Genomic DNA, 27,612 nt, shown 5'->3' with positions numbered 1-27,612 from the left:
TGACCATAATTTTTAGAGGGGTGTTTTCGATTAAAATCGTCTGCGGTCGCCTAGCAACACTTACTGTTGCCAAGGCCAGAAATATATATAGCAACCCTCGTATGTATTTTTTTACCGTTGCAATCGCAATCTTTACGATAATTTCAGGCCATTTCTTTCCAAGTCCTTCAACTATACGACAATGTACCATTGTTAGTTATTTCATCCCCTAAAAATATTGTCATTTTTAATGGCCATAATTAATCATCCCACTAAGTAAATAAATGCATAAAAAATAGCTTCCTATAATACTTTATGAGACGCTGAGGATTCAAATTGTAGTAAAAAAAAACAGATTCAGATTAAACCTTATTCTATAACGTGATTCTTACCAGTGATTCCACCATATACCTTTAACCACCGTTCTACGAAAAGAGAATTTACTGAAAATTTAGCGAATAGAGGCTAAGGTAGCATTGTTCGGAGAGAAAAAAGGAAATATTTTTGATAGATAAATAAATATTTTCAGTTATTTAGGATATCTAAATAACTATAAAACTTACCTAGAAAATCAAAATGTGGAGAAATTTAAAAACTGAGACTTGTAAAACGGAAGGAAATTCTTAGCTTCTATGATGAGATTTTAAACCAGTATTTTTGAAGTACTTGTTAAATTTTTCAGTTTTGATCATTGCCTTTAAATTTTACAAAATTTGGCTTAAAAATCACTTGAGTTCAGAGGAAAATTAGTTTATAGTAAAGGAATACTGTTTTCAACGTATTAATTATACACCGATGCATGTTTGTTGTTTTCCATCGTAACATTTTAATAAAACTGTTAATTTATCTCTAATATATAAAACTTTTGTTAAAAACTACAATTAAAAATTTTGTTAAAAAAAAATTTGATCTCATTCACAACAAAACTATGAATTATCTATAATTTAGTTTAGGAATTCTGTTTATTCCTTTTCACAAATGACTTTCAACATAATCAGAGCCATTTTGTACCATTTCTGAACATAACATAAAATACTCTTCAATACTATCACAAAAATACTTTTTGGAAACTTAAATCAAGATAAAAAAGAAATTCCGAAACGACTTTATCTTATCACGTGATTCCTCGTGTACTACCCCAGACCTTTAGACTCCTTCCACCGATCTTAAAGAGCGAATTTTACTGAAAATTTAACGAATCGAGTCTAAGGTTGCATCACGAGGCAAAAGGAGGAAAAATACCTGATAGGATCAGTTATTTAAATTCAATAAATAGCTTACGTAGAATTTCGAAATGTGGATAAGTTTGAAAGCTTAAATTTAAAAAAGGAAAAGCTTAGCGTGTAATTTTGGTCGGTTTTAAACTAACATTTTTAAATTGCGTCTGTTTCGCTAGTTCGTTATTAATTTTATACTTCATAAACACGCATACAAAATTTTAATTTTAACGATATTTTTAAAGTAGAGTGGCGGAGATAGAGCGTTCGCCTTCCAATGAGGTGAACCAGGTTCGAATCCAAGCGAAGGCTGGTCCGTACGAGTGCCACACCTGGATCGCACCGACCACAGCGGTGACGTAAAATAGCCTCGGTGGTAGACGGGTCATGGGTTAGAGTACCCCTTCAGTCTGGCTAAGCGTGGAAGTGTTTTGTGGTTTTCCTATCCATGTAATCCCAATGCGGGTTAGTTCTATCAAAAAAGTCCTCCATGAAAGCAAATTTCTCCCAATATTTGATTCAGGAGTTCCCTTGTCTTCCTGGTGGAGTTTAAAATTACAAGACTACGGAGTTGGAGTTGAACATTAGTAGTCAACCCAAAAATTGGGTCAGCTATTCAACGATGGTTATTAAAAAAAATAAAGGGGGAAGAGCTGTGGTGGTTCAGGGGGTAGAGCGTTTGCCTTCCAATGAGGTGAACCGGGTTCGAATCCCAGTGATGGCTAGTCTATACGAATTCCGCACCCGGCTCGCACCGACCACAATATTGACGTATAAATATCCTCAGTGGTTGACGCATCATGGGTTAGAGAACCTCCTCAATTTGACTAAGCGTGGAAGGTTTTTGTGCTTTTCCTATCCATGTAATCCCAATGCGGATTAGCTCCATCAAGAAGTCCTCCACAAAGGCGAATTTCTCCCAAAACTTATCGAGTTCGCTTTTCTTCTGGATAGGGTTCAAAATTACAAGGCTACGGAGTTGAACATTAGTAGTCGTAAACATAAAAAATTGGATCGGCTGTTCACCAACGGTATAAAATAAAATAAATAAAATAAAATAAAATAAAGTATAAAGCGAAAAGAGACAATTATTTTCGGTCAAATCGACTCTATTTACTAAAACACCATACAAACTGAAATCGCTTTCAAAATTAGGTTCTGCCTTGTAAAATATAATACTTTCTGTACAATGTATCTCTCTTTATACTCCTAACTTTAACCGGAATAGTTTATCCCATGAAATATCCGTAAATAAACACAAACAAAAGCAGTTATTGAAATGAGCTTCAAGGTTTTGATTTCGTTTGTGTATTAAATTGCAAAAATCAATAATTTCACATCTCTATTACCAAAGTGAATATTTAGTTTTATTATAAAATGCACCTTCATCCGTTAAAGAAGGAGCATGGCTACAATCTACACCAGAGTTTTCATTTAAAGTTTCCCCATAAGTGGATCTATGTTAGAAAAAAATTATTAAAAAAAATTATTTCCATTTTCTTTTTATAAACAGTATCGGTCACTGAGGTTTTGTATTTATTTCTTTTTTATTCTTACCCATTTGGAGGCCGCATAACCAAAAAGGTTGAAATCTTTAACAGAATCTTAGATCTAACTACGTAATTCTTATTAGACAATTTTCATAGAAATACAGATAAAAGCGTATCAAACCATTTTGAAGAGTCAGAGAAGGTATGTTTATTAAAAATATTTCACATGGATATCGTAATCGGAATTATTGATATATGTCTAAACATAGCACTTTCTGTACAATATTAGGGGAGAAAGGAGATCAACACTAATATTCTTCTTCATAATTTATCTCTGAATACTTCATTTCATAAAGCAATCCTAAATGAAACCAAATTAAAACAGTTGATGAAATAAACTTCAAGTCTCTAAATTTCATCCTTTTGCTTACTTAATTGCAAGAAACCCTAATTTTGAACTCATCATGAAAGTGAACATTGCACTATGAACTACGCATAAATGCAACTTAATCCATGTTAAACTTCTCTTTTATAACTGAAGTTCGGATCTAACTGAGTCATTCTTTAAGGGTAATTGTCTTCAGACATCAGATAAAATCCTTATTAAATAATTATAATTAATCCATAAATTTTGTGACGGAGAAAGTGGACTTCATCAAAGACCTTTCTCGTAGAAATCAATACCGGAATTAAATGTTTTCTTGCAAAACATAACATTATCTTAACAACAATAGGGAAGAAAAGATAACAACACTCTTATTTCGCTTCATAATTTTGGATACTTCATTCCATGAAGTAGCCCTAAGTAAAGAAAAAAAAGCAGTAATTGAAATAAGCTTTAAGTCGCTGATTACGTTTTTTGTGCACAAAATTTCAAGAACCTGAAACTTTGATCTCTCTATCACCAAAACAAATATTTTTTTTTTCAAAGTAGACAATAAATGCATCTTAATCCATATAAAAGTTTAAGCAAAGAAGCCGACTATTATTTAATTGAAATTCGGATCTAACTGCGTCATTCTTTAAGAGCAATTGTCTACAGATAGCAGATAAAATCTTATTAAACCATAATTTTTAGACAGAAAAAGTGGACTTCATCAAAGATCTCTCCCAAAGAAATCAATATCGGAATTGAATGTTATCTTTTAGAACATAACACTTTCTGTACAACATTAGGGAAGACACTCCTATTTCTCTTCATTATTTTGGATACTTCATTCCATAAAGAATGAAGCCAAAAAAAAAAAAAAAAAAAAAAAAAAAAAAAAACAGTTATTGAAATGAGCTTTAAGTCGCTGATTATATTTTTTGTGCTCGAAAATTCAGGAACCTATAACATTGATCTCTCTACCACCAAAATAAATATTTATTTTCATTACAAAATGAGCTATAAATGCGCTTTCATCCGTGTCTAAGGCTGGGCACGGCTATGGTCTACTGTTTAACTGCATTTTGATCGCCGATGGCTCTAGTCAATTAGCATGAATCTAAAATATCCATCCAACATTTTGAAGGCGTAAAGAAAGACTTTTACTGCATTTTTATGGGTACTTTAAGTTTATCTCCGAACTTTATGCTAAAGAAACAGCTCTTTTTTAGGAGCAATTATTTTTGCTCTTCTTAGTATGTCTCTTTTTGTGAAAAATGCTTAATATTTCTTTACGGTAATGATTCTTTTCAGTGAAAATGTGTAGTTACCTGCGTTTTTTTTATATATCTCTTCAATAATGAGTATTTTTTCGGAATAAAAAAAGTAAAAATAAACTTCGATTTTTCTGCAATTTTTGTTGTCTTGCAATGTATGAGCATACGAGATTGTAAAGCTAACTTTTTATTTTTAACAGTTAAAATATGGTTTAGGAATATTATTCTATCTTAAATATGTTCTGATTTGCTAAATTGTAAACGACAACAAAAGTTATGAATGAAAAAATTAAAATTAATCCAAAAATGAATAATAGCTAGAATTTTTAAGTTTTACAGTTCTAGAGGTAGATCTACGACAGCGAAACTAAATCTTTCTTTTATGAAAAATGCTTAATCTGTCTTAACGATAATAATTCGAAATTACGAAAAACGTGTTGTTAAATATGATTTTTATAACTCGTTTTAATGATGAGCATTTTTTCTTTTAAAAAAAATAAAAGCTTCAATGTTTTTAAAATTTTGTCTTTAAGGCCGTGTTCTTGTATTGTGAAAACATGAAAATTATTCACATTTCATGCTTTCCATACGAAATATGGTAAAACTAGCTTAATCAGTTAAAATATTGTTGTAGAATACTATTACATCTTAAATAAGTTTTGGTGTACTAAATTTTAATCAGTAACAAAAGTTAATAATGAAAGTTTCGAACACAATTCCGAAAATGTATTTTAACTAGAATCGTATCCTTATGATTTTAATTCTGAAGCGATTCTAACACGATGAACCTAAGTCCCTCTTTATGAAAAGTGCTTACTATGCCCTACTATAACAATTCCTTTTAGAAAAATATATGTTTACAAGCGCTTTTTTTATGTGACGCTTTAATAAAGAATCTTTTTTTTCTTCAATTATATGTTTAAGGTAATATCGTAAAAGTAGCTTATATGTTTTGAACAGGTAAAATATTGTTATAGAATACTATTATATCTTAAATGGGTCTTGATGTGTTAAATATTAATCCAAAAGTTGAGAATTAAAGTTTTCAACACGATTCCAAAAATGTATTTTAACTAAAATCGTTTACCTAAGATTCTAATTCTGAAACAGAACTAGCAGTGGAACTAAGTCGCTTTTTTGTTTTGAAAAATGCCTACTACGTCTTCACTATAATAATTTATTTTTGAAATATAAGTACTTACAGCCGTTTTTTATACCTCACTTTAATAATGAGTATTTATTTTTTGCGTAAAAATTAAATAAAAGCTTCTATTCTTTTCCAATTATCAGCATAAGGCTGTGTTTTTTTTGTGTTAAATACTCAGATTGATGTTTTTCTAAAGAAATATTGTAAGACTTACTTACAGATTTTCAACAGTTAAACCATTGATGTAGAGTAATATTCTACTTTAAATATGCTAAATTTTAATCAAATTCAAAAGTTCAAAACAAACGTTTTGAAAAAGATTCCGGAAATGCCTTACTATTATTGTTTGCTTATTATTCAACTTCTGAAGCGCAGTTCTAAACCATTGAAACCAAGTACCTTTTTTTATGCAAAATGCTTGATCTATTACGGTGATTTATTCCAATGAAAATTTGTAGATAGGTGTGGTTTATTTTGTCACACTTCAATAATGTGTATTTTTCTTAAAAGAAACAAGCAATAACTTTAAATATTATCGAAGTTCCTACATTAGACAGCCGCCTTGCAATGTTTAAACTTAGGAAAACACGAAATTCATATTTTCTATGGAAGTATTTCAAAACTAGTTTAAATATTTTGTTCTTTAATTGTGTCTTAAAGTGTTAAAGTTTAATTAAAACAGTTTAAAGTTGAAATTTTTAAAACCATTTCGAAAACTTTCTATTAATTGAAACGCTTAATTATTATTTTAATTTTAGAGCAGTTCTTCAGCAGTTAAATAACGTCTCGCTTTATGAAAAATACTTACGATATTGTTCTCAAGACAAACTCCTTTTCATAAAAATATGTAGTTGCATATAATTTTTATAGCTTACTTCAAAATAAAATAGTTTTATAAAAGAAGAAAAAAATAAATTGAAATTTTTTTTTTCAAAATATAGTACCCTTTAAAAATGTCACTTTTTTTTAAATATTAATTTTAAACCCTTACACTCATCGAAATAAGAATCAACGAATGAAAACTTAAAAAACATAAATTCAACAAATAAAAACGTAACCACGAACTTACCAAGGAAATAAAATACATATCAAACCCCGCCAGGAACAAATTTTTAACTCCAATAGAACGTTTCTTTCGAATTTTCCGATATGTTCTTTGGTTGGAAGATTCTCTTCCATATAAGAGTCTTAAGAAATTATAGAGGTAAAAAAAATTTCTCTAACGAGATGAACCACCATTAAATATACGCGCCCCTCCCTTAAAATTCATACATGCGTGCAAGACTTCGAAGCCGTCCTCAAGGGATGTTCGAACATTTAGAAAAGTACCAAACGATAACATCGTCATCGTCTGCTGCATTTTTCCAATACTAGAGATCAAAGTTGCTCTAAATGAGTCAGCATGTTGTTGAAGATTTTTCTTATGTTAATAATTAATTGCTCTTTTTTTAAATTGTCGTTCGTTCAGAATATTTTTTAACCAAAAAGTTTATGTAATAATAACTAGCTCGCAAGTCAACAACTTTTCTTAGTTATGAAAAGATAAAATCTGTTAAACTAAAAGAACTTTACACGTTTTAACACCTACTTTTTTATAAAAAGAATTAAAAAAACTCAAATCTATTGTAGTTGATTCAAGCCAAAAGTAATTAAACAAACTAAGCTTAATGTTATTTTGTAGAATTAAATCTCATAAGAACAAGAATTCTCATTGTAATATACATCGAGAAAAAAATCCAATAAAATTATCTTACGGCATGATAATGACATTTCTGATTTAAAAAAATAATAAACCATAATTTTGGTAGCAAAAACCAAAATATACATAATTTAAATCATTCATTTGATATTTTTTCAGTTAAAATGGTGACGGTTTCCTGGAAATTCCAGTTTTCAAAATCTATGTTCTTATTACCACACATATAATAAAAAATATAAAACTAAAAAATTAATTTAACCTAATAACCGGTTTTTCTGCCATGCTCTAAGGTATCATGTTAAAATTACCAAATTTTATCATATATTATAAAAACCAATTTTATTAGAATTAAAACAAAGAATAACTCATGAAAAGTACATAAACGTACATACATGTTCATTTATTTATTTTCATTTGTACTTTATTTATAGAGTGTTTTGCTTTAGTCTTCGCAGCACAAAATATACAGTGGTGGCCAAAAGTGTGGACCTTTTTTGAAAGTTTCATGTTTTTCCACTTTGAGTGCTTGTAGAATATATTAATTTTCACTTAAACACAAACGTTTATCTATCAAATTGAAGATACTTTAATGTAGAATTTAATAACAAAACAGAATTAAAATATCTGTATTACAAAAAAGTTATGCTCATTTTAGTAGAACCAAACAAACACAAATCGTTTCGAATAAGGACGTGTTTTGTAATAAAAGCGTACTAGCGTGTCACAAACACTGTTCTTAGGACCAATCAAATGTCTGTAACTATAGTTTAGGTTACTTGGATGGTAAAAGAGTTATTGTTATGAAAATATTTTGCGGAATGATGCATACTAGTGCAATTAAATAGAGTATTGCAGTTTTTTAATATTTAAAGTCCTTTTATTTAATTAAATTAATTTTAAACAATGTCTTCAACAAGAAGAACTAATTGAACATCTACAAAAAGAAGCCGAATTGTCATATTGAGAGAAAATGGCCTCTCTTATGCTGAAATTGCAAGACAAGTTTGTGGTTCTGTGACTTGTTCTGGTGCACGAAGGTTCTGTTTACGTTATGAAAAACGAAATCAGTGGAAAATAAAGCCACATCAGGCCGCAAAAAATGCACAAGTGCTACTGCCGATAAAAAAATTAAACGGCGATACATTCAAGATAGAAAAATTTCACCAGATGCCATTGGATGTGAAATGAATTCAGCGGGTATTGCAGTAAGTTCAGGAACAATAAGAAGAAGGTTATCAGGATTTGGACTGATCTGAGATAGATCTTACTATTAGTTGCATAACTTTTTTGTAGCACAAATATTGTAATACTGTATTTATTATTAAATTCTACATTAAGTTACCTTCAATTTGATATGTAAACGTTTGTATTTAAGTGAAAATTAATATATTCTACAAGCACACGAAGTTGAAAAACATGAAACTTTCAAAAAATGTCCACACTTCTGGCCACCACTGTATCCCTTTTTTACCTATTCTGTTGTTAATTATATCAAAATCATTGCCAAAGCGCTTTTGTAAAAATTACCGAGCTATTTGGTGTTCCCATAGAACCAGAAACACAGCAAATTATACCATGTTCTGGCAGTTTTGACCATACTTTTTTTTCAGTGTAGAATTAATATCGAATGAAGATACTGACTATTTTAATAAAAATATTACAGATAATTTGAGAGGATAAATTGAAAGGACGAAAAAAAAATTTAAAACATTTATTTTTAAATTTAAAAGGGATACCTTAATTGTAACAGTATTTTTAAAAAAAAAATTGAGATTTTTATTTTTACTTGACAGTAACATTCGAAAAAACATTCTTGGCATTCATATTGACGAAAAAATACAGTGCAATTTGCTTTTAAGTAACTTTGAACACTTTTGCGTTTCAAAAAAGAGAAACATTTAAGACTACGAATGTAATACACAATCTTACACACATGTTAAGTCTAAATAAATTCTTCGATATTTAAATAAATTTTATGGACATAAATGAAGTTATTATAATAATAATTAAAACTCTAAAAGTCTTTTGTGCTTTGAAAATTGGTATTAATTTTCCAGAAGTAATTTTGTTTAATTATTTATTTATTTATTTTTACTGGTTTGCTTAACTTAAAACACATTATTTAAAAACCGTACAGAAAAGCATTCCAAATAGATAATGTTCTGTAAATTTTGTACTATGCTTAAACTACTTGGAATTCAACAGAAGTTCTCCGGAACATGTGATGAAATGCTTTAAATTTTATCGTGATAAAAATATTTGCTTCATACAATCCTTTGATAACGAGTACACTTTAATAAGCTTAAGTAAACTTAATATCAAAGAATTAATTACTGATAAATAATTACAGATTCTAGCAAAACATCATTTAAAGTTGTAGTTTTACATTTCAAAATAAACTTCGAGTCTAGTTGAAGAATTCGCAATTTTGTATCCAGACAGCCTTTCATTTCATTCAAATCTCTCTTCAGAATAGTTATTTATAATCTTTATTTCAAACATTTTAGTTTTCAAATTAGTTCAGGATAGATAATATAGATTTATATAGACAAAATATCTATTAGTATAGATAAAAATATCTATTTCATAAAATCTTTGAATAACATTTACACTTTAATAAGCTTAAATTAGCTTAACATCAGAGAATTAATTACTGATAAATAATTTCGGATTCTAGCAAAACATCATTAAAATTGTAGAATGCACTTCAAAATAAACCTCTTTTCTAGTGGAAGAAATTTCAATTTTATTTTTGATATTACAGGGTGTTTATAAAGTCCCGGACCCACTTTGATGTTTAATAACTCATAAAATAATAAAGATAGATTAAAATTAATTACATGAATGGTTAGATAGACTCAAAAAGTTTCATGACCCTTGTCAATGAACTTCCACGTGTGCCACCTTCATCGAACGGAGAATATCAAGTCTATAGTCAATTTCACGCCAGGTAGCGGCAAGCATATCGGCATCCACAGAGGCTATTGCGGTTGTAATTCTGGCTTTTAGGTCATCAATGTTTGACTCGATCCTCCTGAAAACATTTTCCTTTATAAATCCCCAAAGAAAAAAGTCCAGCGGCATTATATCAGGTGATCGGGGTGGCCAAGGGGATGGCTAGGATAATGAAGCGCATAATGTTCTCCAGCGAACCATCCTTTCATGTTTCCGACATTGTTAATCGCCATAATGTGTGCATATGGGGATCTGAAAGCCCCCATGAATACCGTGAGACACAAAGGGATTCCCCAAAGGCTAATGTGTGGTGTGGACTAATGCACGACCGAGTCATTGGCCCTTTCTTTTTTACAGAAAAGACGGTCTTATCAGTCATATACTTAGACATGTTGGAAAACTTCGTATTTCCACAACTAGAAGAGCTTCAGCCACATGTCTTTTTGCCACAAGATGGTGCACCACCTCATTGGGGTATCATCGTTCGTAGTTCTTTGAATGACCATTTTCCAGGAAGATGGATTGGGCGAGGAGGTCCCATTCCTTGGCCACTCAGATCACCTGATATAACGCCGCTGGACTTTTTTCTTTGGGGATTTATAAAGGACAATGTTTACAGGAGGATCGTGTCGAACATTGATGACCTAAAAGCCAGAATTACAACCGCAATAGCCTCTGTGGATGCCGACATGCTTGCCGCTACCTGGCGTGAAATTGACTATCGACTTGATATTCTCCGTGTGACGAAGGGGCCACGCGTGGAAGTTCATTGACAAGGGTCATGAAACTTTTTGAGTTAATCTAACCATTTATGATATTAATTTTAATCTGTCTTTATTATTTTATGAGTTATTAAACATCAAAATGGGTAAGGGACTTTATAAACAACCTGCATTATACGGACAGCCTTTCATTTCATTCAAATCACTCTTCCCCTCTTCGAAAGAGTTATTTATCTTCTTTATTTCAAACATTAGGCTCTTCAAACCAGTTTAAGATAGATAATATAGATAAAAATATCTATTAATATAGATAAGAAATATCTATTAATATAGATAAAAATACCTATTAATACAGATAAAAAATATCTATTAATATAGATAAAAATATCTAATAATACAGATAAAAAATATCTATCAATATAGATAAAAATATCTATTAATATAGATAAAAAATCTATTTTAAAAATCTTTCAATAACGAATACAATTTAATAAGCTTAAGTAAACTTAATATCAAAGAATTAATTACCGATAAATAATTTCGGTTTCTAGCAAAACATCATTAAAATTGTAGGATGCACTTCAAAACAAACTTCGATTCTAGTGGAAGAATTCAAAATTTTGCTTTTAATATTAACATATAGGTATTAATATACAGATATATTTTAATATTAATATATTGATATTTCATTTCATTCAAATCCCTCTTCAAAATAGTTATTCATCCTCTTTATTTAAAATATTTGGCTCTTCAAACTAGGTTAAGTTTGGCTTATTGTGTCTATAAACTTTACATACATGTCATGTTTTCACCGAAACCAATATACAGAAAGTTTAAAATCTTTGATAAAATAAATATTTTGATTTTTTGGACACTTTCAATTAAGTGCATATTTAAATATTAATATCAAAGAATAGAGCAAATCAATAGGGAACCGCAAAACCGTGAGTTCGAGAGGAGAAATCGAGCACTAAAAGTAAAACTGACAAAATGCAGTAAAGTTTATGCGGAGAAACATGTGAGGGCAGATTTGTTTCTAATTAATACGCGAAGAAGTGGTTAATGCCATTTTTCTTCATTTCTTGTCTATTTTTTTCTATATAGTTGCATTAAGACGAAAACACAAAGCGGTGAATCTGCAAATTAATTTCACATTATTTTGAGTGTATTTATTTATAAAGAGATTTCTTGAATAAGGGAAATGAATAATTTTCATTCCATTCAAATTTAAAAAAAATTCTTTAAAACACGTTTTGTCTCTTTTCAAAACTTTCATATATTCTGTCTGCGTGATTGTCATGGCTGGAAAGAAGAAAATAATTGTTAAATGCCGAGATGGCAAAATATGAGCTGTCGCACGTAAATTGAAATGATATATTGTATTTAAATAGTTAGACTCGAATAATCATAGTTAAAATTAAAACTAAATCCATTTAAATCTGCTCCATATGAATAAAAATACAGATCGTAAAGATAATATTAGCTAACAATCAACTAACTAAGTTTATGAGAGGTATAAAACCTTTTAAATGAAGCGAAAATGAAGTGAACCGGGTTCGTAGCCTAGCTATGGCGAATTCCACACGTGGCTCACACCGATCACGGTGGTGACGTAAAGTATCCTCAGTGGTAGACGGATCATGGATCAGAGCCCCCTTGCCGTCAGACTAACCATGGGAGGTTTTCGTGGTTTTCCTCTCCATGAAATTGCGTGTTAATTCCCTCAAAAAGTCCTCCACGAAGGCAAAATTTCTCTCAATACTTCATCAAGGACTTTCCTAATCTTCTGGATTGGGTTCAAAATTACAAGGCTATGGAGTTGAACATTAGTAGTCGTAAACCCAAAGTTAGGTCGGCTATTCAACGACGGTTATAAAATAAAATTAATGAAAATGACTGTAAAACAGGCGCGCATACAAACCAATAAAGAAAGCAATATGTTTCATGATGAATCATATTACGGCAATGTTCCAACTTTAAAGGTACCTATAATTAACACATGCAATAATACAACCGATGAAGTACTTAATAACAAAGGAAAAATATGGATTCGTAATCCAAACTATGACGGTCACAATGTTGGCTCCATGCATTGCGTTGCACTGAGTAAATATCCAACGAATATGAAACCAGTTCTGATTGTATTCATAAGGCTTGTAATTGCTATTCAACTTCGAGGATTTTCTCATGGATGATGTTCCTTACAATATTTTCAACTTAAGTACTCTGGTGTGCCGTTTTACTAAAAGCTGAGTTCTATAAATCGTTTTCGTAAGAAAGTTTCTCAAATTTAATATTTCTCTCCCTGGAAGAGTTTGAACCATATTAAACATGAGAGCAAGTGTTTTCTACATCAAATAACTTTATATTTCTTCTATAAATAAACTTTCAGCTGATCATCAAACCTCACTCCCGATTTAGAAAATCATGATTTGAATTTGAGTTTAAGGAATCTAAATCTCACTTGAATGTAGGTGAGAGTTAAGGAAATGCGCTTGGAGTTTTATTCTTCGCATTAATATTTCTAATAATATATAAAGTTTTAAAATAAATTTAGGGTCATGCTAAATGTTTTGGTTTTGAACTTTATCCCGTTTTTTGAATAAGTATGAGAACTCTTAATTCTTAGAATTATACACTGTAAAAAATGGATGCTGAAATTTCACGTAACTTTCTACGTTTTTGACGAAACCGTTTTCTGTTATATGCTCCGAGAAAAAATTTCGTCAAAGTGACGAATTAACTATCGTCACTTCTTCAAGGAAACAAATTTCGACGAAATTAAAGAGATATTAATTAGTCTTTCAATTTTTTTTAAAAAAAAACTTTTAGTGCCTAATGTTTCTAACTTCTCTAATAATCAATTTAAAGTGGACATTATAGAGGGGGAACAATGTCCCCAAAAACCCATTAGAACAGAGAACTAAATTACACACATATGCCCAAAGTGGGATGGGAACCCGAGATCTTCCTGGTACAAGACCATCTCCTTGACCACCATACAAGCTGATCGGCTTGTTTCGTTACTTCATTCTTGATCGTTTAGCCTTCATTCTAGTTTCGTCATTCCAGTTAACAATCTCCCACAATGCACCACGCTGAGCTTCCGAGTTAGGAAAATATTTTCGTCATATATTTGAGAGTTTGCGTTTTGTCACAAATCAATTAATTTTGTGACGAAATTATTCTAAATTTAGCGAAATATAGCTGAAGGATTGCGAAATCGTCAAAAGTGAGAGTTTTATTTCTGAGAGTGTATGAGAAGGAAGTAACAGATTTACAAGACAGTCAACAAAAACCATTAATTTCTCGATAATTAGCCTCATATTTTCCAAAAAACCTTGAAAAAACCAAATAAGCAACAGATCTACAAGACAGTCAACAAAAACCATTAATTTCACGATAATTAGCCTCATATTTTCCGAAAAACCTTTGATAATATTTCTCTTACTTTTCTTATTTTTTGCAATATCTGAGTATTATACAGAAATTTAAACTAAAAAAAAATAAGGAAAAAATACTAGTCATCAAATAGAAATTAACTTAATTGGTAAATAAATAGCCGGAGCTTACATTTTCCATTTCCAAAAAAGAAAAAAACACTGTTTGATTTACTAACAAATAATTAAACCGAAACATAGCCACCAATAAACGCACCGTCATTTACACACCATTTATGACAAAAATATTTTGCCCGTCTTCCGAAACTAACAGCTCCCTAACAAAACTGCCTCTGGATTTTCTGTCATGGAAAAATATTGCCATTGACACGTCGTAAATATCAAGTGCAAAAGACCTCTTTTACGGCACGTTTAAGAAGGAAAAACATGGGGAAAAGTAGATAGCTAAAGAGAAACACTCGCGTAAGGCGTTGTCAGTGTCAAAAACATATCGGCAATTTTGGCAAGAAAATGAGGAGATATAGCCATGGTGCCCTTCTGCCAAAACTGGGCCGAGCACGGGCCGTTAACGAAGTGGAAAAAGCCCCCCAGCCAAGCGTAAATATGCTCTTCCCCCCCTTTCTTAATGAGGTATGGCGAAGAAGAAGCGTATGATGAATATGGAGTTTTATAATGGGTTAGATTTTGTCTCGGGTTATGAACTTAGAGTAAATGAAATGGGGAAGATGAGTATTAGAAACTTGGGCGAGATAGGTGGGTGAAAAGTAGGAGTGATACAGCGAGATTCGTTTAGAAGATTCTGATAGGATTCGTTCGAAAATCCCCCTAAAATGTCGTAGCTGAATTAATTCCATTCAAAATTTCAATTAAAGTTTGCACAAATGTATCTTAGCGTTTGTAAAGAACTTATATGAAGCATAGTTCTTTTGTTTGAAGATTTTAATGTTTTAGAGAAAAATGAGATAGATTTTCAAAAAAAAATTTAAAATCTTACTCATCTAATCTTTATATCTTAGATATTTGATATTGAATGCGTTTACATCGCTTGTTTTTTGTTAGCATTATAATTCCACCCATGAGTTTTAGAACGTAAAGGAAGAAGAATCCCAGAATTCAACGGGATTTATTTTTCATAATTTAAAAAATAATTAAATACTTTTTTTTACTTATTTTAAGCATGCAAATTAATCTTTTTTGAGGAAATTTTCTCCCCACCGAGAAAAAAATGGTTGATCATTTTTGATTTATTTCATATCCAAAAAATAAAAACTTTTATCTCTCTCTTTACTTAATATTTATTTCTGTTCTGATTTATCTAACAACCATAGTATAATAATAGAAATATTATAAAATTGCGACGCAAAATAGTTTTTCTGCAATCATTTTTAGTTGATTATGTAGATTCTATTTGTTTCAAACACTTTTTTTTAAAATAGAAGTTAATGAAGAAAACTTTGCAAAGCTCAACTCGTGTTCAAAAATCAGTCAAAAAGTAGTTTGTAATCATTTATTCAAAAAAAAAACATTTATAGATAAAGTGATAATTTCTTAAAACTTGGGAGCAGCACATCCGGAATTCATTTGTAATTTGTCTTTTAGAAGCTTGAAGAAAAAATTTCAATTTACTTACAACTCAGTTGTAAACATATGTGTGTGTTGCACACGTTGTATAAATTGCCAATTCGTTTAGCTATTTGCTAGTCATGGACAAAAATTTTACTGTATTAAGCTTTATCGGGGTTTGCATGGAGTGTCTAATATCTGAAGCAATATTGCAATATTGCTGCTGGCATATATGATGCATTACGTGTTTCCAGGCAAGATTTTTTTTTCTCTTGTGTCACAATGAAAGAACTAAGTAACGAAATCATTCACATGTCGAGATAAAAGTTACAATCCAACAACGGTCATCGGTTGGGCAGGTATTCTTCGCAGTAGGCCTAAGAAAAACCTCGGTGTATAAATACGTATGAAAACGACTGCATCGAAATCATATTTTAAATAAATATTTCTGTGTCTAAATAAAACTACTCAAAAATTTCGACCCTGACTTGTTTCATCAAGTAACGCTAACTTTTTTTCTGCTGCGCCACTTAATTTGCAACTAAAACTTCTTCCTTGAGATACCAGTTTACACTGTAACTTAATTTCATGAACATAAATCGAGTTTTAAAAAACTAGAAAAGTTTGGCATCAGAGGTAAACAGATAAACATGATCTTCATTCCCTCCTCCTAAGCAATAGAGCTTAGATCAACGCGAATTTACTAAAACAATGCCAAATTTCTACCACTGATCGGAGGGATTCGGGTGAGGACATCTGACTAGCCCCTCCATCTCCTATATTTCTTTCAAGTATTCCAAGTATTCCTCGAACATCCATCCCTGTGTGAACTCGAGTCATCATCGGTTAAAAAGAAACTAGCAACCAATAGCTCCTCTGGGCAATTTTACAGTAGCATCCCAAAACTCTTCTCAATACCTTAAAAAAGTAAGTGTGCCTGGCACTCCAGATCACAGGAGAGCATGCCTGAGTTTTTCAGGAATTACGTTTTTGATTAATTTATATTACTACCGCAGATGAGAAAACTAACTTTTTTTAATTAGTATACTAAAAGAAAACACAAATATTTTTAATTCTAAATAGATAAAACTTCTTTGAAAAAAACGCGCTAAAAAGCAGCAGAAATTTTTAAAAAAATAGCAATAATGGAAATCTTTTCCCTAACAAGTCTTTTCTAAATTTGTTATTTGTATTTCATGTTTTTTCCTGGACTTCTATACAAAACCATCGGGGTACTGAGGGAGTTAATTTAGGCATTTGCTTCTCCCTCAATTAGAAATGGTTTTGTTTTTTGACTACCGGGGCCGGTACCTCCTGAAGACGTCGGCTTCGGTGGTCATATTTTTATTTTTATTTCCTTCCTTTCCATTATTTTTTTAATTAGCTTCTTTTTAAATTATTTTACACTCTCAAAAACGTCGATAGGACTTTGAACTAGGTGCCGAACTGTTTGAAACCTTAATAAGGAGTTAAATTTAACCATGTTTCAGTACAAGTGTAAACATTGCATCACAAAGTCAAATTTAAGAAGAAGTAATTTGCTTAGTAATGTAGTTCAAATTGATATATTACTAAAGCAGGGTAAATTTGCATAATTTCATGATTCGAAACTAACTGAGAAAACTAACTTTTTTTTAATTATTCAACACTCTCAAAAACATCGATAGGACTTTGAACTAGGTGAAATTCTGTTTGAAACCTTAATAAGGTGTTACATTTAACCATGTTTCAGTACAAGTGTAAACATTGCATCATAAAGTCAAGCTTAAGAAAAAGTAATTCGCTTAGTAATGTAATTCAAATTGATATCTTACAAAAGCAGTGATAAATTTGCCTGATTTTATGATTAAAGAAACTTTAATACTTTTATCGCAAAAAAAGGGGGGGAAACGATAATTGGGTACTACAAATATTGCCTTAGGCTTCGTAACTGTGTCCACGAGCGCAAACAACAAAAACAGCCACAATTTCATCGCCACTGATACACTATAATGCAAATATTACATAAGAAATATCTCACGCTCTGAGCATGTTAAATACAACTACAACAACTATCATTCAATCTATATTCCAATAACTAGCTCCTTCGATATCTATTACGTACCTACTTTTTATAGTTTCCCTGATGGATAAATGATCGGTCAGTCCAGTCAGCTGTCAGAGTCTTGACCTTTTTCCCTCCTTATCGACGTGTAATGGAAATCACGTGTTCCATGGAGGTCCACCCCTTCTTTTGATGGATTGAAGTTTGATCTTCTGAGAAGACTTGGGAACGAACTTGTCACTCATTTCCTTAAGGCTTCATTTAAGGTTAATCCTATAAAAGTATGTTATTATTCGGTTAGTTTCTACCTGTGATTTTTAATCTTCAAATTATTAGTTTAAAACGTTTAGCAAATTAAAATAATCTTATTGGTAAAGGTTGGATTATGGTAAAAGAAATCCAAGAACAAGTATAGCTTATTCTTGTTTTCTTTTACTATAATTTAATATACAGTGGGATTCAATAAAAGATAGGTTTCAAGTAGCTTTAGCAAGTAGGTAACGAAGGGAACTTTACATTAAAAATATTAAATGTTTTGGGTTGTATAGTCATAAGACGAAGTTCTTTCAAAAATGATGTTATTGTTTTTTTTTGCATCAAATTATTGTATAGTATTTCTTCCAGATAAATATTCCAATATTACGTAACCCAAAGTCTTATATTTTTTTGCATTTTCTTTTAAATACACTCTATAACAAAAAAATCGACGAACCAAGAAGCAATCACCCGATTGCTTCTTGGTGCCAGATTACAGTGGTGCATGGCTCGATCAGGCTGGAATGATGCCGACTGGGGACGTATAGTCTTTAGCGACGAATCCCGCGTCCCACTGTGTCCTGACGATCATCGAAAGCGTGTTTGGAGACGCATAGGGCAGAGGGGGGATCCTGCCTTCACTATTGCACGCCACACCGGCTCTCAACAAGGCATTATGGTCTGGGGTGCCATTTCCTTTGACAGCCGGACCCCTTTGGTCGTCATTAGAGGTACACTTACCGCACAGCGGTACATCGACGACATCCTAAGACCTGTTTTGCTACCGTTCCTTTTGCAGCGCCCTGGACTGGTTTTTCAGCAGGACAATGCCAGACCACATACGGCACGTGTTGCTATGAACTGTCTGCAAGCTTGTCAAATTCTTCCTTGGCCTGCCAGATCACCAAATCTCTCTCCCATCGAGCATGTATGGGATATGATGGGAAGGTGATTGCACCTGGCACAGAATGTTGATGACCTCGTTCGACAATTGGATCGAATTTGGCAGGAAATACCGCAAGAGACCATCCGGTAGCTTTATCGGTCTATGCCAAGCCGTGTGGCAGCTTGTATCCAGGCTAGAGACGGGTCAACACCTTTTTGAACTTGTTATTGTAACTCTGCAATAAATTATTCAATTGTTCTGAAATTTTAATTATTTACTTCTCTGTACATTGTCTTCACATCCACCAATTTTCGTTTCAATCGGACAACTCCTTCCTGATGCGTCGATTTTTTTTGTTATAGAGTGTATTCATAAAAAATTAATTTCAAACAAACACCAAGTTATAGAACGCTTTATTCTAAGTGAGTATGAAACGTGGTATATATTCTCAAAATTAATTCTACATATCGTCTATAAACGTATAAAGTAAAAACACCATTGGGATCTCAACATTGCTATCGATTTCCTAACTAAATAATCGAGACCATATTTTACAGATTGTGGCTAGCCTTGAGAGTACGAGTGTCAAAATTTTAAACCAGTCTAGAAAAAAAAATATTTAAAGATTTAAAATCTCGAATAATAATAATTTGAAAGCTTTCTTCTAAAAAAGTCTTACGGAAAGTCTGAAGATATTAAGCCCTAAGCCTCGAATTTTTTTTTTAAACTTTTTTTTTATTTGTAGATAAAATTCATATAAATTCTTTAGAAGGAATTCGGAAAACTTTCTGCAACATGTATGGTTAAAACGCATGAAAAATACCCTCAAATTTACTTCCTAATTTATTTCCTTCAGAAATCAGCCCATAATACTATCAAAAAAGTATAGTAATCGCAATACAGCCAGTAATTAAGACAAACGCATGATGGTGGCAATGAAGCCAGGATTGCACAAATACTTTAAAAAGAAAAATTTATGTCTTCAAAATATCTACAGACATTTGAAATAAAAAGTAGAATCTTGAAAATATCTAGGGAATCTCACTATAATTTGAGGAGCATAGATGGGCTCCTTAAATCTTAACAACTGTATTTCGGTGCATGAAAATTCGATCATTACATCAAAATTTTTTTCTGGTATACATTATTTGTTTATCTGTTATTTGTTTAGGCGAAAAACACCAAAATATCTTAAACCTTTTTAAAATATAAATTCATATTATGTCAATAAAATAATAAAAAGACCTCAATAATTGACGAAAAACATTTGCTTGTCAAAACAAACAATCATCATTAGAAATAATACGTAGGAGAGAGCAAGGTGAAAACGGCAAGTGGGGTAAAACCAGGTACCTCGATTTTGGCGAAATTAGTTCTGTTTTCTAGTGATTAAATTCAGCATTGTACTTCAGTCCCCCATTGGTCAAAAAGAAGGACTTGGCATATTGACTTCTTGTTGATTAATTCACTGCGTCTGTGTAGATAAGTTTGCTTTATTTTGCCACCTGTCTAATGTTCTCTTGTTTATAAACTAACCTTATTAACAGGTCATTATAGTTATAAAATTAATTTTTAGTTCAGCTTAGTATCCGTTTACTAAAGACTCATACCCTAACAAACAATAAGTATTTATCCCGATAAGTATCACGGTTTTGTTTTGTTTTGATAACCCCTGCTCATTGGGTAAAATAGGGAATTACCCAGTCTGGTATAGACACACACCTTGATGTGTGTCTATTCCAGCCCTACGAAAGCTGCAGTGCAGCGGAAGAAGAAGATAACTATATCCAAGGCTTAATTACGGACCCCAAGACACAATTTATTGCGGGGCCCCATCTTAAACTTAAAAGAAAATCCTTATTTTTATATTTTGTAGAATGTTTGAAGACCCTTTGTATAAAATTGTAGTTTCTGTACAGATATTAAAAAAAATCTCTGACACTTTCTTTTGAAACACACACATCAGTAAAAACTATATTTTTTTAAAAAACATTTTGGTTGGACTCACAGCCGACCCAGGCCCAGTCACAATTGTTCCTCTCTTTCCCCTCCCCTTCCCTAAGTGCGAAATCTTGACTACATGACTTTTCTAGAAAAAAAATTATTTGTAAAGAAGTTGTTGTACTTTGTTGTAGTTCATTTACGTCGCACTAGAGCTGCACAATGGGCTATTGACGACGGTCTGAGAAACATCCCGAGGATGATCCGAAGACATGCCATCACAAATTTGATCCTCTGAGGAAGGGATGGCACCCCCGCTTCGGTAGCCGGACGGCCTGCACGTGAAGTCAAGAACTTTAAGGTAAAGCAGTTTAACGAAGGCCAGTACCGCACACCCTCAGTCTCTACGCAGACTGATTCAAATGGTCACCCACCCGCACAATGCTTGACTTCGGTGATCTGCTGGAAATGTCTTAACGATCAGTCCACTGCGGGACTATTTGTAAAGAAAGTAATACATCTATCACTTTCCGAAAATAATATATTGTACACAATTAATCAATTAACATATAGGTTGAATCAGACAATTTCAAAGTCACACAGTTTAGCTCCAACTCGAACATCATCTATCTAGTATTACATCTTTTTCCTCTATAGTAAGCGATTCAGTGAGTTGAGATTTTTTTTTAAATTCCTTCCCTGGAGCATTTAATGTCACAATATGATAATTTAGGATTTTTAATCTTTACCTTTGAATTATCTATAAACCGTTTAGATTCAAATAGTTTTTGATCATATTTATTAAAAAAATAATAATGGTAGGGGAAAGTATAAACTTTACCAACATTTTTAACATTTAGGAAAATTTTTTAACTGAAAGTCGGTGAAACTGACTCACGCAACTTCAAATATCGATTACAAAAACTTGTCCTAAGTTTTTTAAAAAGCTTCGTGCCTTTTCACTATTCATACAAAAGAATAAATATTGTGCTCAGGTTTTTATTAACTTTTAAAGGGCAAAAAAGTGTCTGAACGACTAGTTACGATAATATAAATATTTATCTAGTTTTACAGCTAATTTGCATAATAAAACTACACGTCAAAACGAGAAATTTTATTGATTTTTGACAAATTTCTCTGTTTATTCCAGTCTTCTTTCAGTAAAAGAAAAATAAGGACCGTACAATATAATGACAAGTATTATGCAAATTTATGGTAATTATTACCTAAGTTTTATCAATACCACTGAAGCAATTAAAAATCCTTCGTTAGTTACGGCTTATATTAGTATTTAATTTGTATTTTTCAAACTAGCTAGAACACGTTCTTTTAATTTCTGTTTCTAGGCGGTTGTCAGAAAAACAAAATATGTTGTTCTACGATATATTTAACTGGCACTCAAATTCTGAAACACGTAAATGTGTAATATATTTATAACAGAACTGGATGTCTCTGAAATTAAAATTATATGTTTAGATAAAACTATAAAGATATTTTTTCTTGTACTATACTATATGCTGAAAACTGCCTGGCTGGAATTTAAATGTTTTTATATTTTCCAGCTTTAGAAAAACTTCGACAATGGCATTTGTGATTTCAGAAATTAAAGCTAATATGCTAGCCAAAAAATAATTTTTTCATGACTTTTCAAGTCATTGTGGATTCACTTTCAATCCATAATGGGAAATCCTTTCAAAATCTGAGATTTAAAAAAAATTCGACAATGGTATTTGGTGGTTTTAAAAGTAAAGCAAATCTGCTGGATAACAAATAATTTTTTCATTACTTTTTCAAAGATTTTTCAAGACAGACTTTTCCAAGGAGAACGCTTTCAATTCATAATCGGAGAACCCTTTGGAAAATTGAGATTTAGAGAAATTTCGACAATGGTATTTGGTGGTTTTAAAAGTAAAGCTAATCTGCTGGATAACAAATAATTTTTTCATTACTTTTTCAAGGGTTTTTCAAGGCTGACTTTTCCAAGAAGAACGCTTTCAATTCATAATCGGAGATCCTTTCGAAAATTAAGACTTAGAAAAATTTCGACAATGGTATTTGGTGGTTTTAGAAGTAAAGCTAATCAACTGGCCAGCAAATAATTTTTCATGACTTTTCCAGGCATTGTGGATAATGCTTTAAATTCATTATAGGAGAACCTTTCAAAAATTGAGATTTAGAAAAATTCTAGCAATGATATTGATTGATTTTAGAAATAAAAACTAGTCTGCTGGCTACAAAGTTTTTTTATAGCTTTTCAAGGCTTCATGATCTGTATTCAATGCAAAAAATCAACCATATGATAAAATGATCCTAAGTAATTGCTTCAAAATAACTTACCTGCTGTTTGGAGTAAATTTCGCTTATAAAAAATCGAAATTCAGAAAATTCATTGCGCTGTTTTTTAAAAAGTGCTTCATCGTTTTCTTTTGTCTTATATATATCGATTATTTTACTATGCACGTGTGTCTGTGGTACCACGACCCTTGGCTTGTTTTATCAAACCTTTCTAACATAGTTATCACCACTGTAACTTTCGCTATGTGGTTGCTTGTAATAAGAAATCAAAAGAAGATAAGAGATCTTATCTCACGCATGCAACCGTTCTCCCGGACTTTCAGTTCAACGAGGCAATGCGAAATACCATTCGCAACTTTCGCCATTATCTTAATATTCATATGGACTCAACTATTCGCTATTTTAATAGTGTTTCAAGTATCTGAGCGAAATGAAACATTCTATGCTTACTTCAAGTATTTTTCAGTCATTACCACATCCCAATCTGTTTTAAACGGATACTTGTATTTTAAGTTGGTTGAATACTGTACAATGCACCATGTGATAACTGGATTGTTTACTGTTTTGTACTGCACCGTGTGTTTTCATTTCTCCAGAATGCTATCTGGTTGGAGAAAGAGGCTGAATTTTGTATTGATCTCGGATAACTTAGAAATGATCACCCCGCGTTTCTTCAAGAGGTATTCCATCCTTTTGGAGCACGTCGAAGATCTTCAAAAAATATTTTCTGCACCTTCTCTTCTGTTCACAATCAGCATATCACTCCACCTCTTCATTGGATTATCTTATGCGTTCATATTCAAAATGTTTTTTGAACGTTCAACAATTTTCAACGACATAAAGTTAATTGTATTGCCTGCTATTTATTTGTTTTGTGCTATGGCTGTTGGTTCTCAAGTTTCCATAGAAATGTCTCGTAATAAATTACTATGCCGTCGTGCTTTAGAGTCATTTGATGAAAATGCAAGACGTTTAAAGCTTTGTGTCGATAATAAGCTAAAATAAATAATGCGGACGCCTTTTAAATAAAATCAATCAAATGAACTACAAGTTCTACAGATGAATGACAACAATTATAAAACTTTAATCTTTTAATAACAAATAATTTAGCATCAAAAACGGATTCTAAAAATTATAATTCTAAATTACAACAGAAAAGAACAACAACAAAAACTATCTCAGGTTGCCACGCAACCTAAAGTGAAATATTAAAACAAATAAATCTAAAGAAAATTAAAGGTGGCGCTTCGGTCAAATATACATACGCTAATGACTTAAAATCTTAAACACTTTGCGATGCTGTAATAAGTCAAACAAGAAACGTCGTGAGTAAATCAGACTTTGTTCTATCCGCATGTTATGTAGTACCATTTAATCGAAGCATGACTTGTGCAATTTTTGGTACCATATTGGGCTACAGTTTGCTTATACTTAATGTCACTTAGTTGGGTAATATCATTGTAACATGCATTTTAGAACTGATTGTTTTCAGTTATTTTCAATGCATTTAAATGCATCCTTATTAAACTGAATAATGACTAAATAAACTGACTTAAAGAAAGTGAAAATCAGATTTCCGAATAATTTTATTTTGTGTAACTAAGTAGAAGAGGAGAGCTAGTTCGGGGCTCGGCATTTTTTAAATTTGAATTTTTTTATTCTATACTTCACGCAAAAAGTAAGACTAATGCTGCACACACGCTCCAACATTTAACTCAGAGCTCATGCCCCTAAAAGAGCTTTTATTGGTTATTGGTTAAAGTTGGAGGACAAGACAGATAGAAAAAAAGAGAAAAAATAGCAAATGGCAACAAAAAAACAAAAAGAAAAAAAAAACAAAGACAAAAAGAACAAAAAATGAAAAAAAGAAAGGATTTTTGTTTTAGTTAAGGCATTTTGATTAAAAAGTATCCAGAGCTAGTTGATCAAGTTTCGTAGTGGTTGGGGCTCACCATTGCATAATTTGTCATTTTTTCACAAAAACTGCACAAGGATTTCTTCGTATTCTTCTCAAAAATTAATTAGGTTGGTAGCCTTCTGTTTCAACTTAGGATTCTTATAGATAGATCTCTTCCAAGTTATGCGGAATTCTGAATTTCTCATCAGGAAGAGATCTTTGTTATGCCTCTTTTCTATTTCCGAATGAGGAAAAGCGTTAAATTGACATAGCATATCAACAGGATATAATAAATGTACATACGTTTTCTAAAAAAAATCGCACCCATTTAAGCAAAAACATAATATTTTTTTACAGCAAAAAGTTTTTAAAAAAATTTAATTGAAGAATTTCTAATTCTCATAGTAGAGAAGCCATTTTTAAGTTAGAATTTTCTGATTCTTTTTTTAAAGTAATATGCTCCTTAAAATGCTTTTATGGGAGCAATAGATAAAAATTGCTCCCACCATATATTAATTTTTTATAAAATAGATTATTTCAACTTGGCTTACTCAGAAAACTTAAATAATTGTTTTTAAAATTTAAAAGAAGAATAAAAGAATTTTTTTAAAATAATGCAAAACTCTTTGACTTCGCATGAAGCAAATAAGAAAAATAGCCGTTTAAATCGAAGAAATTGCTTTCATCTTTTTTCTAGAATGAAAATTGAATTATCATTCCCACATGCTGAAAGACATTCAACTTTGTCAAAAACTCAGATATATTCGAAACTTTGACGAAGGAAAAGAACATTTTGTGAACTTTCTATTTAAAACAGATGCCTCGAAACTGTTGATTTATAACTCGCGTTTAAAAACCGATACTGCGGTTTTAAGTAACTTGTCTCAAACCAAAAGTAAAGAACGAAAAAAAAATCGCTTGCAAACAATAAAAGACATATATTTTTTGTTCCATTTTTTATTTCACTTTAAAGGCAGAAATCTTTCTTTTTTCTTCCTTTTTTTTTGTTGCACCATCAGCAAAAAAGTCATTCAATATTCCATTTTTACAGCCTTTGTTTTATGCATTTTGTTCTGGCATCGCTTCTATTCGCATTTTTTTCTTATCGTCTGCTTTTGAGAAGAAAAAAAAATATGAAAAATATCGGCAAAAAAAATGGCGGTAAGAAGAAGAGGGAAAATATTAGAATCAAACTCGAAATGCCAACGTTGCGAAAATTTCGTTTTCTCCGTTTCTCTATCAATAATACATGTTTTTCCATCGGTTTTGAATTGTATTTTCTCTCGTGCAGCTTGAACACATGTAAAGGAATATTTTTGCCATCTAGGCCGTGGAAAAATACATGAGCAATGTTGGTCATTTTGAGAATGGTGAAAAAGTAAAGTGGAAGGAAAAAGGGGTAAATTTACGGTAAAAAACGAAACGTTCGAATTTTGTTTTCCGTTTTTCTTCAAACTAGTTCTTTTTTTTCCCCTAACTATTTATCTTGTTATCGTAAGAAGAATTTTCTATGTTTACTTTTTGAATACGTACCGAATATATCACACAAATATAAAGTTATAAGTATCTTGGTTTGTAAATAAAATATTTCCAGAAGGCAAACAGCTCAATTTTGAAATAAGTATTTCGTGAGATACGATCAGAAAATGTTTATATTTACAATACTTAAGAAAGCATATTACTACCTTTTATTTCTTACCATATTCTATTGTTATATTGTATATGGAATTGTTATAATAAATATTCTATTGTCATATTGTATCATGTTTTTCTTGTACTATTATTCTAATAATTATTTACAATTACTTGAAATTAAACAACTAAGAATGATGCATATAAAACTTTATTATGGGAATTTTAACCACAAAATGATTATTTTATTAGAGATTTAAACTAATCTTTAATCCTTAAATTCCCTTTTTTAAAAGCATATTACTACCTTTTATTGCTTATCATATTATATTATTATAATGTATATGAAATTTTTATAATATATAGAGTATTGTCATATTGTATCATGTTTTTCTTGTACTATTATTCTAATAATTATTTAAAACTACTTAAAGAAATTTAACAACTATGAATAATACAACTTTATTATGGGAATCTTAACTACAAAATTATTGTTTTATCAGCGACTTAAAATAATCTTTAATCCTTAAATGCTCTGCTTTTTTTCTTCAGAAAATCAAGTATACACGTGATACTATAATGTTTATTGGCTTTGTCTAATGTCATGCTCTAAGGCAGTGGTTCCCAATTTTTTATTTATTTTTTTTTTCGGCTTGGGAACGCTAAATAATCAACTTTCTTTCGACGGAACCCAGAGCAAATTAATACAGTTTATTAAGGTATTAATGAATGTTATAACCTATAAAAGACTGTTCTTAAAATGTTTAATTAGAGGAATGAAAATTTTTTATCGTTTCCTATCGTATTATGAATACTCTTAAACTAGATTTNCCCTTTTTTTTTTT

The 27,612-nt window shown here is 31.2% G+C and overlaps 1 protein-coding gene across 3 annotated transcripts in view; it reads right to left on the bottom strand.

Moving 5' to 3' along the window:
* LOC107453740 (GATA zinc finger domain-containing protein 13-like) overlaps nucleotides 1-27,612 on the bottom strand; it is a 67,986-nt gene that overhangs the window by 11,012 nt on the left and 29,362 nt on the right. For 2 of the 3 annotated variants that reach the window (XM_071178878.1, XM_071178877.1), the window contains one exon: nucleotides 17,922-18,134. The gene's annotated coding sequence lies outside the window, so the exon portion shown is untranslated. The remainder of the gene's footprint in view (nucleotides 1-17,921; nucleotides 18,135-27,612) is intronic. The other variant, XM_071178879.1, reaches the window with a different exon arrangement.

This window comes from Parasteatoda tepidariorum, chromosome 3 (assembly GCF_043381705.1).
Source record: "Parasteatoda tepidariorum isolate YZ-2023 chromosome 3, CAS_Ptep_4.0, whole genome shotgun sequence".
In the NCBI taxonomy this organism is placed as follows: domain Eukaryota; kingdom Metazoa; phylum Arthropoda; class Arachnida; order Araneae; family Theridiidae; genus Parasteatoda; species Parasteatoda tepidariorum.
This window is presented reverse-complemented; position numbering and strand designations above follow the sequence as displayed.